We start from the raw sequence: 18,937 nt of genomic DNA on the forward strand, positions 1-18,937 counted from the left end.
TCATATGACCCAGAGGTCAGTAGTGCAGAATTATTCTTTTATAAAACATTCTGTGTTAAAATTCAATGGCTCCTGTGTTATAATTTTAGTATTTTAAAGCTCTGTAACATACCATCAAAGATATGTTGCATGACAGATGTTTACATCTTTCAGCAAAATATTTTACTTTTTAATTAGTTTATTAATAATAAAGTGGGGGCTTTTTACAATATCAGTGTCCTGATTCTTCAGCAAATCAATGGCTTTGGAATATAAAAGAAGAAGGTTTCTAAGAAAATGCAAATGACAACATACATATATATATCATTTAATTTTAATATGTAGACTTCTGTTGTAATTAAGACAGGATTTATTTTTCTTTTTTTAAGACAGGATTTCTTTAATATAATAGGAACTGTGATTAAAACTGGATATAGATGATATTAACAAATTCTTTTAGTCATTTTGTGTATGATAATATCACCGTGTGTGTGTGTCTTTAAATGAAAGCTCTTACCTTTCAGAGACTTAGTCTTAGCCAATTTAATAATATCCTGATGATGTATTTTGTAAACAGGAGCAAATAAATAAAATAATTAAATAGGAAAATCAAAGAATTATATACTACGCTGCTGCTGCTAAGTTGCGTCAGTTGTATCCGACTCTGTGTGACCCCATAGATGGCAGCCCACCAGGCTCCTCTGTCCCTGGGATTCTCCAGGCAAGAACACTGGAGTGGGTTGCCATTTCCTTCTCCATATTATACACTATGCAACGAACTAAATTCATAAGAATAAATGTGCAGGTGAATAGAAATAGGAAAAAAAATGTCAAATTGGAAATAATTGTTAAAATGTTGATGTTTTGCTGTATTTTTGTCCCTGGCAAGAGCCCTTAGCAAATTTAAAAAATGCCACACTTGCTCTTAGATAGCATTAACCTCGCTGTTCCTCCCTATTTTTCTTGCTAAATCCATATTACTATCTGAGCACCCAGAGATGGCTAATCTACAAGAATAATGTCTTTATTTTCTAAGACTCTTTTTGACACAGTTCAGTTCAGGTCAGTCTCTCAGTTGTGTCCGACTCTCTGTGACCCCATGAACCACAGCATGTCAGGCCTCCCTGTCCATCACCAATGCCTGGAGTTTACCCACACTCATGTCCATTGAGCTGGGGATGCCATCCAACTATCTCATCCTCTGTCATCCCCGTCTCCTACTACCTTCAATCTTTCCCAACATCAGGGTCTTTTCAAATGAGTCAGCTCTTTGCATCAGGTGGCCAAAATATTGGAGTTTCAGCTTCAACATTAGTCCTTCCAATGAGCACTCAGGACTGATTTCTTTAGGAGAGACTGGTTGGATCTCCTTGCAGTCCAAGGGACTCTCAAGAGTCTTCTCCAGCACCAAAACTCAAAGGCATCAATTCCTCGGTGCTCAGCTTTCTTTATAGTCCAACTCTCACATCCATACATGACCACTGGAAAAACCATAGCCTTGACTAGATGGACCTTTGTTGGCAAAGTAATGTCTCTGCTTTTTAATATGCTGTCAAGTTTGGTCATAACTTTCCTTCCAAGGAGTAAGCCTCTTTTAATTTCATGGCTGCAATCACCACCTGTAGTGATTTTGGAGACCCCAAAAATAAAGTCTGACAGTGTTTCTACTATTTCCCTGTCTATTTGCCATGAAATGATGGGACCAGATGCCATGAACTTAGTTTTCTGAATGTTGAGATTTAAGCCAACTTTTTCACTCTCCTCTTTCACTTTCATCAAGAGGCTCTTTAATTCTTCTTCACTTTCTGCCATAAGGGTGGTGTCATCTGCATATCTGAGGTTATTGATATTTCTCCCGGCAATCTTGATTCCAGCTTGTGTTTCCTCCAGTCCAGCGTTTCTCATGATTTACTCTGCATATAAGTTAAATAAACAGTGTGACCATATACAGCCTTTACATACTCCATTCCCAATTTGGAACCAGTCTGTTGTTCCATGTCCAGTTCTAACTGTTGCTTGCTGGCTTGCATACAGGTTTCTCAAGAGGCAGGTCAGGTGGTCTGGTATTCCCATCTCTTTACTACCTATTCTCAAAATTTGAAACTTTTCACACCTGTTTCACTAAAGTGATACTTTTCTTTCCTGAAGCAGAATGCCCCTTTAGAATCATTCTCATATTTCATCATTCTGAATAAATCTTATTCTTAAATGATCTTATTGACTTTTCTCTCCTATCATTGTAAAAAAAAAAAAATCCATGATAAGAAAGTTAAAAAGACAGTAATTATTTCTAGTTTTAACTAAATGGATTCAAATAATCACAATTTTTTTTCAATTTAAATGATTAATATCATTCATTATATATATAACTACTAGAAACACTCTACTTGCTTATGTCATTAATATTTCTAAATTTAATACTACATGTTATTTATCAATGAAGTATCCTGTTCATGCTAGACTCACATATATAAAATCACTTAGCAGGTAAATTTAAGTTCCAGTATTTAATGAACTTAGGATAAAGCTATGTTCAGGGAATTGAGCATTTAATTGACTTTGAAAGTATCTTTAGAGCTGTAAGAATTGAGTTTATTTACATAATGCACAAATACCCCTACAATCTAGTTTAAGAATATTTCCATCATGACAAAGCATTTCCCCATACTGATTTAGATAAATGACTGAAGTATTAGCTCTTACTTTCCTTTTTGAAATTACTTGTCAAAATATTCCACATGATTTCAGTGCTCTGAAATGTTGAAACATTTTCTAGATCAGTCTAGGGTCAATTTGGTCAGATATCATACTGTGATTAATTTTAATATGGTGAAATTTGTTGGTTCTTCCTTTATGGGCCAGCAAATATAATCACTTTTGGTAGATGAGCTATGTTCACTTGAAATAAATGTGAATATTCTTGAAAACTCATCTGTCAGTCACATCACATCTATTATATATATATAATTGTGGTTTTAAGATGTTGTTTGATTTCTGGTTGTTCTAATACAATATCTTTATATTTTTGTAATTATTTGATTTATGCCTGGTAGGCAATATTTATTCCATGCTCTATTAGCAGCAGTGGTGCTCAATTACTTGACTATAGAATTCATAAAAACAATAGTTTCATCTGACACCACATTTGCTGAGCTTTAAGGAAAGACAAAAAGAGGACACATTAAAGAAAGTTCAGTAACAGCATACTAATGATCTTCTGATCCCCATACACAGCATCTGATATCCCAGTCTTTCCATATCAGCTGTGTGTGTTCACAAGACTAGAGGTTGAGTGTCTGTAAGCAATCTCAGTTCCAGAAAGCCACTTACATGTGATCTATAACCCACTCAGAGAAGTGTGATCACTTCCTTTCCCAAGGCAAACTGTATCTCATCCTTCCTAGTTACTCAGTACTCAATAAACAATCTCAATAAGAAATTACCAGAGGTTGGGCTTGCGCATTGTCTTTGTTCAGAGTTTCCTTTGTCTTGTATAAAGCAGATTTTTCAACCCTGAACAATTCCATGAATGGAGGTCATGTAAGTTATTCAAAAATGGGCAAAAGCTTCACACATCTTAGAGTAAAGATCTTAGAACCTTCTTTTAACCCATTTTTTTTCCACATTATCTCCATCCAATCATTGCTATTCTTGCTACAGTTTATTTAGACATTAAAAAAAAAAAAATCTTAAGGAAAAAAAAATTCTACAAAATTAGAATTTCAGCTTCAAATACATAAAAATATCCATGATAAGGTTTATGAAATTCCTTTGCCAACTGGACTATTATTCATTAAATTTTGCTTATTATTTGCAAATTTATACAGATGTCAATAGAAGCATTTAACTGTGTGTATTACTTTCCCAAAGCTAAGTTTATTTCTTCCTACTTCTATTATTAGTCTCCATGTGTAATATAACAGTTTGAATTTTAATCAACTATTTAGAATGTATGCTTTTCTTAAGGAACATTCTATAGATTTGCATTTTTACTTGACTATATATTTGAATAAATAATTTTGTTAAATTATTTTATTACTATAAATGATTTAATTTTACTATAGAGTTGTTGAATAAGTATCAACATTAATATTTAGGAGTTGCATTTAGCTTTATCAGTTTACTACATTAACTATAAAACATGTCCGGGTTTCACTTGTGGCTCATCTGGTAAAGACTCTGCCTTCAATGCGGGAGATCTGGATTCGATCCCTGGGTTGGGAAGATCCCTGGAGAGGGGAAAGGCTACCCACTTCAGTATTCTAGCCTGGAGAATTCCATGAACAGTATAGTCCATGGAACTGCAAGGAGTTGAACGACTGAGCGACTTTCACTTTCATCAAACATGTCCAATATTCCAAAAGTGAGACATTAAGGTTTCTTTCCTGGACTTGTCATCATCATTGTACCCAGACATCCAAATAATAAATTGTCCTTAAATCCGTACATTCAGTTAGTTCCCAAGATCCCTAAGGCCCTCCTATGAACCAGGGTCTGTGTTGATTAAGCCTCTGCAAGTGGTGTGTCCGTTGAATACTTGTGGCACTGAATCAATTTAAGTATAATGCATTTGCCTATTAGAATTATATTCCCCAGAATATGTGTTGTCCTTCATACTTAGAAAATTGCCTGAACAGAATGTCATTCTGATTCACAGCAACACATGCATCAGATGTGTCTTCCAGTCACAGTAAATCCAGTCAAGCTCAGAAGGAAGATTTATCTCTAAACTGAATGAGAACCAATATTATAAAAATAATAAAAATGTAACCCAAATGAAAATTTCTTCACTGCTATGTTCAAACACATTATCACAGAACATGGATTGACGTCTTTGCTCCAAATCACCAAAGTCTACTTGTCAGGTAAATTCCATAGCTTGAATTCATTCAGTTATTCACAAAGGATAACAAATCAGGGGTGTCTCTGAGAACTGCCATTGAATGGGCACTGCAACTGAGATAAACTACTCTGAATAGTGTCTTGTTCTGAATTATTTGAAGACAGCTATGGTATCCTAAATCAGCATCATTTTCCATTAATGGGCTTCAATTTTTTCTGTGACAATTTCCCCTCACTTTCCATTTTTAATACTTGTCATTATATAGACTTGACATTCTGAATGAAAGTCTCTGATTGAGCCACCCAACTGGCTATCCACAGGGTAAGTTTAAGGAATAGATCTACCAGAGTTTTCATTTTGGTTTGGTCTCTGGACAGAGGATGAGATGGTTGGATGGCATCACTGACTCAATGGACATGAGTTTGAGCAAACACGGGAGATGGTGAAAGACAGGGAAGCCTGCCATGCTGCACTCCATGGGCTTACAAAGAGTTGGACATGACTGAGAGACTGAAAAACAAAACAACAACAAAAAAAAAAAAACTGGAAGGAATAGTGCTAGAAAACTAAAATATAATGGGATTGACTTTGCTACTTGGAAGCTAGGTGCACATATCATCAGTTCTAGTTTAGACTCTGAGGGAATGTTGCCTGTTCTGCCTACTCTTGTCTTATTCTAAGAAATTAAAACAGTGTCCTGAGCAAAAGTCTCCTTATGCCAGAAAATAAGTGCAGTCCCAGACCTGATATAATTGCATGTGGCAAGGTAATGGCAATTTTTTTGATACAGGAAACAGAGAATTTTATGATTCCATGATTCCCCCATAGCAGGCCCCCACTCCCACCAACACATATAACACCTTTCCAGAGACTCTCCCATTTATTCTTCCTCATCAATGGCTCAGTAGGTAAAGAATTTACCTGCAGTACAGGAGATACTGGTTAGATCCCAAGGTTGGGAAGATCCCCTGGAGAAGGAAATGGCAACCCACTCCAGTATCTCACCTGGGAAATCCAATGGACACAGAAGCCTATCGGGCTGTAGTCCACAAGGTTACAGAGTCAGACGTGACTAAAGTGACTGAGCACACACAAAGTCAGAAGAAGTAGACATTCACCCACCTGAGTCAGTCAACCTTTCATTCGCTTAGCATCCCCTATTCTAATTACTATGGCTGTGTAGCAAAGTTGACCTTAAGACTGTGAGCAAATTACCTCAGCATAAAGCAATTATCTATCATGATCCTGAATAATGCTAAGAAAACAGAAAGTCCATAATGTGTAGAATTATCACTGCTTCATATTAGCTGGGGCCTGAGAGGGAAGACTCCAGGCTCGCTAAATCACAGGTCTGAAGAAAGATGCTGGCTGACAGTGGGAAGGACTTGGCTTACTCACCACTTGGGCCTATCCATGTGGACTCTGCAAGTTGCCTTCCTCACAGAATGATGATTGGGTTCCCAGGGTAAGTGCTCTTTGAGTCAGGAGGGTAGAAGCCATGTACTTTTTATGACTTGCGCTTAAAAGACACAGAGCAATCTGTTTGCTGTATTCCAAGGGTCTAAGCAATCTAGGTGCTGGAGCAGTGGCTGCAGACCGCTGGAGCAACCCCACGCCCAACGGCAGAGAAGCCCCAGCAAGATGTAGGCGCTGGAGCAGCATTTCAGTGCTGTGTGGCACTGGAGTGACTTTGAGGAGATACCCCACATCTGGGGCAAAGGAGAAGCCCCAGCAAGATGGTAGGAGGGGAAAAATCACGTTTAGAATCAAACCCCATGCCTGCCAGAGATGCTCAGAGGGCTCAAACAAACCTTGTGTGCACCAGAACCCAGAGACCGCACAGAAACTGAGACAGAACTGTTTGAGTATCTCCTGCAGAGGTTTGGGTCATCAGTGAACTGCTGCAGGGGCAGGGGTTTTTGGGTGCATCAGACCTGGGTATGGCATAAGCCCACTTGGGGGAGGTCACCAATAAACCCACCATAGAGCTGCAATAATTTACACAGGACTGGGGAAACAGACACTTGGGGGGAACAGACAGAACCTTGTGTGCACCAGGACCCAGGAGAAACTATCAGTGACCTCACAAGAGACTGACCCAGACTTGCCTGGGAGTGTCCAGGAGACTCCAGCAGAGGCGTTGGTCAGTGGTGGTCTGCTGCAGGGTTGGGAGCACTGAGTATAGCAGTACATGCATGGGACCTTTTGAAGAAGGTCACCATTATCTTCATTATCTCCACCATAGTTGGGACCCAGGTAAATAACAGGGAGGGAACACAGCCCCACTGATCAACAGAAAATTGGATCAAATATTTACTGAACATGGCCCCACCCATCAGAACAAGACCCAGTTTTCCCCTCAGTAAGTCTCTCCCATCAGGAAGCTTCCATAAGCCTCTTACCTTCTCCATCAGAGGGCAGACAGACTGAAAACCATAATCACATAATACTAATCAATCTGATTAATAAAAGATATTATTCTCCCTTCCTAGGAGATTAACCTGGGAAACCTTTGTTAAGGTGTCACCTCTCTTTCTCATGCTATTGGGGCTTCAAAAGAAAAGATGACAGCCATTGAAGGCTGTTTAGATAACTTCTAAACAAGTCTTTCTATTTAAAAAATCTAGACCAATCTAGACCAATTGTCCCACAGGGTTTGGGATGGTGTAAATTGATGACCACGTAATGAAACAAATCTATATATAAGCTTTAGAAAGATGATCAGGGACTGCTGGATGGGATTTGCCATAATGCTTTGTAGTTACAAGGGAAGCACCACATGCAGCCCACAGGTTTCGTCTGAAAACTGAACCCTTACCTCAGATAACTCATAAATGCCAGATGTGTTTTTCCTTGCTAAATGACATTCCAATAACCCGACATAATTCTGTTATGTAGTTAGAATAGGAAACAGGAGTCCAAAATGGCGGTGGCTAAAAGACAAGGAAGGGAAAAGCCCGTGAAAACAGAACAAATGAAGGTCAAAGGAAAGACCGAGGACCGGAGTGAGGACCTCAGGTAGAACAAACAGCACTTCTGGCGAGCCCAGTTTACATAGGGCAGGCCCAAGGGGGAGGAAAAAACCTATAAAAAGAGGAGCCAAGGGGCCAGGGCTCTCTCTTCTCTTCGTCTTTGGATTGGTATGCCCTCACACCTCGAGGATGTATTGTCCTGCTATTTTCTTAATAAAATTGAGCTGTAACATGGAGCTGTAACACTGATCTGTCTAAGAGCTATAATATGGTCTGTTGGAGACCTGAGAGCTATAACATGGTCTGTCTAAGACCTGAGAGCTAAAACACAATCTGTCTGAGAGCTGTGACATGCTGAGGGCTTTAACATCCATCGCTTCAAATATTTGTCGAGACGACAGAACCGAGGAGAATACACTCGTCTGACAATTCTATCCTATAACTTACCAATATGTTGTCCAGTTATTTAATATTTGTTGAACATTTCATTTTCATTCCATGGTTTAGGTAGATATATAAGTAGATTATAGGTATAATTAACATCTTTGCACATACTTTGTTAGTTGAATCAATTAATTAGAAAATTAAATATTATTTTAAATAATACAGTAAGTTTTTAAAAAGTTTTTAAATCTCTGATTTCTACTAAAGATGCACATATTGTGGAAATTATAAATGTTTTGATAAATGTCAGAAGTAAAATTGGAATCTAAATATACTAATTAGAGAAGCAGATGAAAATAGTCGTGGTTGGCTTGAATATAAACTCAAAGGAAGTGACAATTCTCACAACTGTAGAAGTAATTTTACTGAAAACAAATATATAAAAATTGTTGATCATTATTTTATTCCTCATAGCATAGTTTATATTTCCACTTATTGCAGGTCTTATGATAATTTGCCTAAAAATATGTTGCCAACAATTTTTCAAATTTCTGAATATTCTCTCCTGAAAAATAGTATCGAACATTTTAAAACGTCTTAACATAACAATTCTACTAACTTTCCTGGGGAAAGTAAAATTCAGAATGTTTCCTAAATACTAAAAAGCTGAGTTAATGTATTTTTCTCATTTAAACTAAACATGGTCCATAATTTTCCTTTTTCATAATGGTGTCAATGCTATCAGTTTAATAATCAGATATTGATGACAATCTGCTTAAAGTTTTGTGATAACTGATACAATCCAGTTGTAGAAAAGAGATGAAAATTAATTATACCAAGAGGATGAAGTATAAATATGTCTGTTAACATAATTCTCCTTTCTAAATAATCTAATGGTTTGGTTTTGAATAAAACGTGCATTATGAAGATGTCTTCATCTAAAAATAAATCTAGGAAACTTTAGTAGCATTTTCAATTTTAAAATGAGCAAAATTATTAGTTTTAATCATTTGGTGTAAAATTCATTTTTGAAATTCTACATTTCTAAAGTTCTTTAATTTAGAAGTGTTGACAAAGAATGACTGATCCAGCTGAGATTAGTTTGCATAGAAATGTCCTTTCCTTTATGTCTCCATGACAATTGTGTTTTCTCATTTGTTCTGCTAGCTCCCCTTTTTCTTTTTATTGTCTCACTCTTTGTGATCCCATGGACTATAGCCTGCCAGGCTCCTCTGTCCTTGGAATTATCCAGGCCAGAATACTGAAGTGGGCAGCTGTTTTCTTCTCCAGGGGATCTTCCCAACTCAGGGATTGAACCCAGGTCTCCCACATTGCACATTCTTTACTGTCTGAACCATCAGAGAAGGTCAAGAATTCTGGAGTGGTTAGTCTATCACTTCTCCAGGGGAATCGTCCCATCCCAGGAATTGAAACAGGGTCTCCTGCTGATTCTTTACCAGCCGAGCTACAGGAAAAGCCATTGAATTTGATCTTATCACAATATCTAAGTTCTGTTATCTCTAATTCTGTTGGTCTACCCTGTTATAGTCTCTTGTATCTTATTCCCCTCTCTCTCTCTCTCTCTCTCTCATATATATATATATATATATATATATATGTATATATATATATACATAGTTCCTAGAGTTTTCTTCTCACTTACTCTTCCACTGGAACTTCTGATCCTGACTAATGAAATCATATTTATTGATTTGTGCTGGCTGGATATCTACATTTGTCATCTTTGGCAAGAATTGTCATTACTCTATGATTAAATTTAATTCTCACTTTCTATTAGGAATGAGAGTATATGTAGCCTAAAGTTATTATCACCTACCCTATGTCAGGCTTGAGTTTAAATCTCAGTTAAATCATTTACCAGTTGTTTGACTTAGGGCATTTTTATTTATCCTCTAAAACTTTCCTTTTCCTCATCTCTTAAAGGACAATAATAGGGAAATATGGATGTAAAAAATAAACAAGTACAAGATGTCTTATATATTACGAAACACTAAAATCATTATTGTTAATTAAATGAGGTTAAAGTTTTTAACAACCATGGATTCTTTGTGCTCTTATCTTGGCATTATCCTCCACCCTTTTAAAATTCTTCGGCACTCAGTTTCCTTTATAGTCCAACTCTCACATCCATACATGACTACTGGAAAAACCCCAGCTTTGCTAGATGGACTTTTGTTGGCAAAGTAATATCTCTGCTTATTAATATGCTGTCTACGTTGGTGATAACTTTCCTTCCAAGGAGCAAGCATCTTTTAATTTCATGGCTGCAGTCACAATCTAGAGTATTTTCAGTTCAGTTCAGTCACTCAGTCATGTCCAACTCTTTGCGACCCCATGAAGCACAGTATGCCAGTCCTCCCTGTCCATCACCAACTCCCGGAGTCCACTCAAATGCATGTCCATTGTGTCGGTGATGCCATCAAACCACCTCATCCTCTGTCGTCCCCTTCTCCTGCCCTCAATCTTTCCCAGCATCAGGGTCTTCTCAAATGAGTCAACTATCCTCATCAGGTGGCCAAAGTATTGGAGTTTCAGCTTCAACATCAGTCCCTCCAATGAACACCCAGGACTGATCTCCCTTAGGATAGACTGGTTGGATCTCCTTGTAGTCCAAAGGACTCTCAAGAGTCTTCTCCAACACCACTGTTCAAAAGCATCAATTCTTCAGTGCTCAGCTTTCTTTATAGTCCAACTCTCACATCCATACATGACCACTGGAAAAACCATAGCCTTGACTAGATGGAACTTTGTTGGCAAAGTAATGTATCTGCTTTTTAATATGGTGTCTAGTTTGGTCATAACTTTCCTTCGAAGGAGCAACCGCCTTTCAATTTCAAGGCTGCAATCACTATCCACAGTGATCTTGGAGACCAGAAAAACAAAGCCAGTCACTGTTTCCACTGCTTCTCCATCTATTTGCCATGAAGTGATGGGACCGGATGCCATGAACTTAGTTTTCTCAATGTTGAGTTTTAAGCCAACTTTTTCACTCTCCCTCCTCTTTCACTTTCATCAAGAGGCTCATTAGTTCTTCTTCACTTTCTGCCATAAGGGTGGTGTCATCTGCATATCTGAGATTATTGATATTTCTCTTGGCAACTTTGATTTCACCATGTGTTTCATCTAACCCAGTTTTTCTCATGATGTACTCTGCATATAAGTTAAATATGCAGGGTCACACTATACAGCCTTGACGTATTACTTTTCCAATTTGGAACCAGTTTGTTTTTCCATGTTCAGTTCTAATTATTGCTTCTTGACTTGCATACAGACTTCTCAGGAGGTGGGTCAGGTGGTCTGGTACTCCTATCTCTTTAAGGATTTTCCACAGTTTGTTGTGATCCACACATTCAAAGGCATTGGCTTAGTTCATGAAGCTGAAGTAGATGTTTTTCTGGAACTCTTGTTTTTCTGATGATCCAATGGATGTTGGCAATTTGATCTCTAGTTCCTCTGCCTTTTTAAAATCCAGGTTGAACATCTGGAAGTTCAGGTATCACATACTGTTGAAGGCTGGTTTGGAGAACTATGAGCATTACTTTGTTAGTGTGTGATATGAGTGCAATTGTGGGTAGCTTGAACATTCTTTGGCATTGCCTTTCTTCGGGATTGGAATGAAGACTGACCTTTTCTAGTCCTGTGGCCACTGCTGAGTTTTCTAAATTTACTGGCATATTAAGTGCAACATTTTCACAGCATCATCTTTTAGGATTTGAAGAGCTCAGGTGGAATTCCATCACCTCCACTAGCTTTGTTTGTAGTGATGCTTCCTAAGGCCCACTTGACTTCACATTCCAGGATGTCTGGCTCTAGGTGAATGATCACACCATCGTAGTTATCTGGGTCATGAAGATGTTTTTTGTGTAGGTCTTCTGTGTATTCTTGCCACCTCTTCTTAATGTCTTCTGCTTCTGTTAGGTCCATACCATTTCTGTCCTTAATTGTGCCCATCGTTGCATGTAATGTTTCCTTGGTATCTCTAATTATCTTGAAGAGATCTCTAGTCTTTCCCATTCTAATGCTTCCCTCTGTTTCTTTGCACTGATCACTGAGCAAGGCTTTCTTATCTCTCCTTGCTATTCTTTGGAACTCTGTATTCAAATGAGTATCTTTCCTTTTCTTCTTTGCATTTATAGAAATTGTTATATTCTATTGGCTTTAAAGTTTAAAGACTTTCCCAGGAGTAAAATAAATTCCTTGGTTCTAATACGGTCTCTGTCAGATCCAGTTCTTTTTATGACTTCCTCCCCCTGATCTGCATATTTTCCTTTGAGACCCTGGCTCTCTCTGGGCATTCTTTCTTGAGTATTATTAGAAAATAATTAAAGTAAGTTTCAAATAAAAGCAATGGACAGTCGTTCAGTGTTGGCTTCACATTCTTATAGACTTCCTCCTGCTGAAATATGTTTGATAGCCTAAAGATGTGCCTTTAAAAAGTGAATATGATTTTGTAGGCCATGTTTTTCAATTCTTTTGGAAATAAATTCCAATCTAAACAAAATGTTTTTCTAATTTAATTTTTTCCCAGAAACTTATTTGCAATAACATCATCCAAAGGGTCTATGTGAATGTAGTTCTGAGTATTAAGGCTATGCCACTGTGTATTTTTCCACTTTCTCTACTTCTCAGGGAAATACCTATAAGTATATCTGACACATAGACATGGCTAGAAAAGCAACACTTCAAATACCTTGTAAGCCAGTAGTCTGAAATCTATATATTACAGCAACATCTTAGTTTGTCAACATTGATATATGGGGATGGGGATGGGGGGCTGGGAAGAACACTCATGGCTAACTTCTTTTGGATTCTTAAGTGCTTCTGAACTCCAAAATATCAAACTCAGAAATTTTAGATGGTAGCTCACAGGCAGAAAACTCCTTCCTTTTTTAGTTTCTCCTCTATTACCTTCTCATCTTAGATCCTGGCCAGATTAAGCCTAAATTTACCTCTTTCATAGAATTTGGCTGAAAGCAGCAAAATGTGGCCAATATACATCAGCATTAAATATTTTTCTATAATTTTCTCACAACAACACTTTGGTTGGAATATGTTCTGGCTTCTACAGTGAAACAAGTCACTCTTTAATCATATGTTTTGTTTTGTTGTTTTCTCTCTCATAAAAAGGATCATCAGCTTTCCAATCTGTCTCCAACTTTTCCCTGCCTATTGCCTAGTCACTTCTACTAAGCCAATGCCAACATTTTTAGGTTTTGTAGCAATTTACTTCCAGATGCAGAATTCTCTCTTGGCTAAAGTTAGGTTGAACTGACAATGATACAAAATCCAAGGTAGTTCATAGAAGTATATTTCTTTCTAACATAAAAGCTCTGAGAGTAATCTATAGTTGTTATTGTGACTCCATGATTGTTGCAGAGGGAAAAAAAAAAAATCTGTCTTTCAACCAAGCTCAACTTGTGACCCCTGACTCATTGTCCAAGATTTTTCTTTATTCCCCAAATACCACATATATATTCCAGATTGAAAGAATGAGGAAGGCAAATTAAAAGGAAGGGGCCAAATTGAGCATACTAGTTATTCTTAGGAAGTTTCCTAGAAGCACACTTACCAAGTTGTTGTTCAGTTGTTGAGTCGTGTCAATCTCTGACACCACATGGACTGCAGTGCACCAGCCTTCCCTGTCCTTCGGTATTTCCCAGAATTTGCTCAAACTCAGGTACATTGAGTCAGTGATACTATATAACTATCTTATCCTTCACCACCTCCTTCTCCTTTTGCTTTCAATCTTTCCCAGCAGCAGGGACTTTTCCAATGAATCAGCTCTTTGATTCAGGTGGTCAAAGTACTAACTGCAGTTTCATTATGTGGACTAAGATGGTTCAGCGGAGAACAAGAGGTGATTTATTATTCCAGGTACTCATGTTCCCTGTCATATTTAGGGTTTTGTGACAATGGAATAAGAGGGATAAATATTAGAGACCAACAAATTGTTTGTTTGTTTAATTTTTATTTTTTCCCCATTTATCTTTATTAATTGGAGATTAACCGCTTTACAATATTGTGGTGGTTTTTGCCATACATTGACAAGAAATCAGTCAAGGATTTACATGTGTTCCCCATCCTGAACCCCCCTCCCACCTCCCTCCTCATCCCATCTCTCTGGGTCATCCCAGTGCACCAGCCCCGAGCACTTGTCTCATGCATCCAACCTGGACTGGTGATCTGTTTCACACTTGATGATATACATGTTTCAATGCTCTTCTCTCAGATCATCCCACCCTCGCCTTCTCCCATAGAGTCCAAAAATCTGTTCTATATATCTGTGTCTCTTTTTCTGTCTTGCATATAGGGTTATCTTTACCATCTTTCTAAATTCCATATATATGTGTTAGTATACTATAGTGGTGTTTTTCTTTCTGGCATACTTCATTCTGTATAATGGGCTCCAGTTTCATCCATCTCATTAGAACTGATTCAAATGAATTCTTTATAATGACTGAGTAATATTCCATTGTGTATATGTACCACAGCTTTCTTATCCATCTGTCTGCTGATGGGCATCTAGGTTACTTCCATGTCATGGCTATTATAAACAGTGCTGCGATGAACATTGGGGTGCTCGTCTCTTTCAAATCTGATTTCCTCGGTGTGTATGCCCAGAAGTGATATTGCTGGGTCGTATGGCAGTTCTATTTTCAGTTTTTTAAGAAATCTCCACACTGTTCTCTATAGTGGTTGTACTAGTTTGCATTCCCACCAACATTGTAAGAGGGTTCCCTTTTCTCCATACCCTCTCCAGCATTTATTGCTTGTAGACTTTTGGATAGTAGCCATTCTGACTGGCGTGTGATGGTATCTCACTGAGGTTTTGATTTGCATTTCTCTGATAATGAGTGATGTTGAGCATCTTTTCATGTGTTTGTTAGCCATCTGTATGTATTCTTTGGATAAATGTCTGTTTAGATCTTTGGCCCATTATTTGATTGGGTCATTTATTTTTCTGGAGTTGAGCTGGAGGAGTTGCTTGTATATATTTGAGATTAATCCTTTGTCTGTTGCTTCGTTTGCTATTATTTTCTCCCATTCTGAAGGCTGTCTTTTCACCTTACTTATAGTGTCCTTTGTTGTGCAAAAGCTTTTAAGTTTCATTAGGTCCCATTTATTTATTTTTGCTTTTATTTCCAATATTCTGGGAAGTGGGTCATAGAGGATCTTGCTGTGATTTATGTCGGAGAGTGTTTTGCCTATGTTCTCCTCTAGGAGTTTTATAGTTTCTGGTCTCACATTTAGATCTTTAATCCATTTTGAGTTTATTTTTGTGTATGGTGTTAGAAAGTGTTCTAGTTTCATTCTTTTACAAGTGGTTGACCAGTTTTCCAAGCACCACTTGTTAAAGAGCTTGTCTTTTTTCCATTGTATATTCTTGCCTCTTTTGTCGAAGATAAGGTGTCCACAGGTAAGTGGATTTATCTCTGGGCTTTCTATTTTGTTCCACTGATCTATATTTCTGTCTTTATGCCAGTACCATACTCTCTTGATGACTGTGGCTTTGTAGTAGAGCCCGAAGTCAGGCAGGTTGATTCCTTCAGTTCCATTCTTTTTTCTCGAGATTGCTTTGGCTATTCGAAGCTTTTTGTATTTCCATACAAATTGTGAAATTATTTGTTCTAGTTCTGTGAAGAATACTGTTGGTAGCTTGATGGGGATTACATTGAATCTATAGATTGCTTTGGGTAATATAATCATTTTGACAATATTGTTTCTTCCAATCCATGAACACAGTATATTTCTCCATCTGTTTGTGTCCTCTTTGATTTCCTTCATCAGTATTTTATAGTTTTCTATGTATAGGTCTTTTATTTCTTTAGGTAGATATACTCCTAATTATTTTATTCTTTTTGTTGCAATGGTAAATGGTATTGTGTCCTTAATTTCTCTGTTTTCTCATTGTTAGTGTATAAGAATGCAAAGGATTTCTGTGTGTTAATTTTATATCCTGCAACTTTACTATATTCATTGATTAGCTCTAGTAATTTTCTGGTAGAGTCTTTAGGGTTTTCTATGTAGAGAATCATGTCATCTGCAAAGAGTGAGAGTTTCACTTCTTCTTTTCCTATCTGGATCCCTTTTTTTTCTTTTTCTGCTCTGATTGCTGTGACCAAAACTTCCAAAATTATGTTGAACAGTAGTGGTGAGAGTGGGCACCCTTGTCTTGTTCCTGATTTTAGGGAAATGCTTTCAATTTTTCACCATTGAGGATAATGTTTGCTGTGCATTTGTCATATATAGCTTTTATTATGTTGAGGTATGTTCCTTCTATTCCTGCTTTCTGGAGAGTTTTACTCATAAATGGATGTTGAATTTTGTCAAAGGCTTTTTCTGCATTTATTGAGATAATCATATGGTTTTTATCTTTCAATTTGTTAGCATGGTGTATTACATTGATTGATTTGCAGATATTAAAGAATCCTTGCAATCCTGGGATAAAGCCCACTTGATCATGATATATGATTTTTTTTAATATGTTGTTGGATTCTGTTTGCTAGAATTTTGTTAAGGACTTTTGCATCTATGTTCATCAGTGATATTGGCCTGCAGTTTTCTTTTTTTGTGGCATCTTTGTCTGGTATTGGAATTAGGGTGATGGTGGCCTCATAGAATGAGTTTGGAAGTTTACCTTCTTCTGAAATTTTCTGGAAGAGTTTGAGTAAGATAGGTGTTAGCTCTTCTCTAAATTTTTGGTAGAATTCAGCTGTGAAGCCATCTGGCCCTGGACTTTTGTTTGCTGGAAGATTTCTGATTACAATTTAAATTTCCGTGCTTGTGATGGGTCTGTTAAAATCTTCTATTTCTTTCTGGTTCAGTTTTGGAAAGTTATACTTTTCTAAGAATTTGTCCATTTCTTCCAAGTTGCCCATTTTATTGTCATAGAGTTGCTGGTAGTAGTCTCTTATGATCCTTTGTATTTCAGAGTTGTCTGTTGTGATCTCTCCATTTTCATTTCTAATGTAGTTGATTTGGTTCTTCTCCCTTTATTTCTTAATGAGGCTTGCTAACGGTTTGTCAATTTTGTTTATTTTTTCAGACAACCAGCTTTTAACTTTGTTATTTTTGCTATGGTCTCTTTTGTTTCTTTTGTATTTATTTCTGCCCTAATTTTTAAGATTTCTTTCCTTCTACTAACCCTGCGGTTCTTCATTTCTTCCTTCTCTAGTTGCTTTAGGTGTAGAGTTGGGCTATTTATTTGACTTTTTCCTTGTTTCTTGAGATAAGCCTGTAATGCTATGAACCTTCCCCTTAGCACTGCTTTTACAGTGTCCCATAGGTTTTGGGTTGTGTTTTCATTTTCCATTCATTTCTATGCATATTTTGATTTCTTTTTTTATTTCTTCTATGATTTGTTGTTTATTCAGAAGCATGTTATTTAGCCTACATATGTTTGAATTTTTAATATTTTTTTTTCCTGTAATTGAGATCTAGTCTCAGTAGTATTGACCACAGTAGTATTGTGGTCAGAAAAGATGACTGGAATCATTTCAATTTTTTTGAATTTACCAAGGCTAGACTTATGGCCCAGGATGTGATCAATTCTGGAGAAGATTCCTTGTGCCCTTTAGAAAAAGGTGAAATTGATTGTCTTGGGGTGAAATGTCCTATAGATATCAATTAAGCCTAGCTGGTCCATTGTGTCATTTAAAGTTTGTGTTTCCTTGTTAATTTTCTGTTTAGTTGATCTATCCATTGGTGTGAGTGGGGAATTAAAGTCTCCCACTATTATTGTGTTATTGTTAATTTCCCCTTTCATACTCATTAGCATTTGCCTTACATATTGTGGTGCTCTTATGTTGGGTGCATATATATTTATAATTGTTATATATGAGCCATGTCGTGTAGGACCACCCAAGATGGATGGGTCATGGTGGAGAGTTTTGAGAAAACGTGGTCCACTGGAGATGGGAAAGACAAACCACTTCAGTATTTTTGCCTTGAGAACCCCATGAACAGTATGAAGAGGCAAAAAGATAGGACAATGAAAGATGAACTCCCAGGTCAGTAGAGTTAAGTGGAGAAATAACTGCAGAAAGAATGAAGTGACAGAGACAAAGGAATAACAACCCTCAGTTGTGGATGTGACTGGTGACAGAAGTAAAGTCTGATGCTGTAAAGACCAATATTGTACAGGAACCTGGAATGTTAGGTCCATGAATGAAGACAAATTGGAAGTGGTCAAACAGGAGATGGCAAGATAAGGCATCAAGATTTTAGGAATCAATGAACTAAAATGAACTGGAATAGGTGAATTTAACTCAGATGACCATTATATCTACTACTGTGAGCAGGAATCCCTTAGGAGAAATGGAGTAGCCATCAGAGTCAACAAAAGAATCCAAATGCAGTGCTTCAGGGCAATCTCAAAAATGACAGAAAGATCTCTGCTTCCACAGCAAAACATTCAATATCACAGTAATCTAAGTTTATGCCCCGGCCAGTAATACTGAAGAAGCTGAAGTTGAATGGTTCTATGAAGACCTACTAGACCTTCTAAAACTAACACCCCAAAAAGATGTCTTTTCATTATAGGGGACTGCAGTGCAAAAGTAGGAAGTCAAGAAATACCAGAGTAACAGGCAAATTTGGCCTTGGAGAACAGAAGGAAGCAGGGAAAAGGCTAATAGAGTATTGCCAAGAGAATGCACTGGTCATAGCAAACACCCTCTTCCAACAACATAGGAGAACACTCTACACATGGACATCACCAGATGGTCAATACTGAAAT

This window comes from Odocoileus virginianus, chromosome 8 (assembly GCF_023699985.2).
Source record: "Odocoileus virginianus isolate 20LAN1187 ecotype Illinois chromosome 8, Ovbor_1.2, whole genome shotgun sequence".
NCBI lineage: Eukaryota > Metazoa > Chordata > Mammalia > Artiodactyla > Cervidae > Odocoileus > Odocoileus virginianus.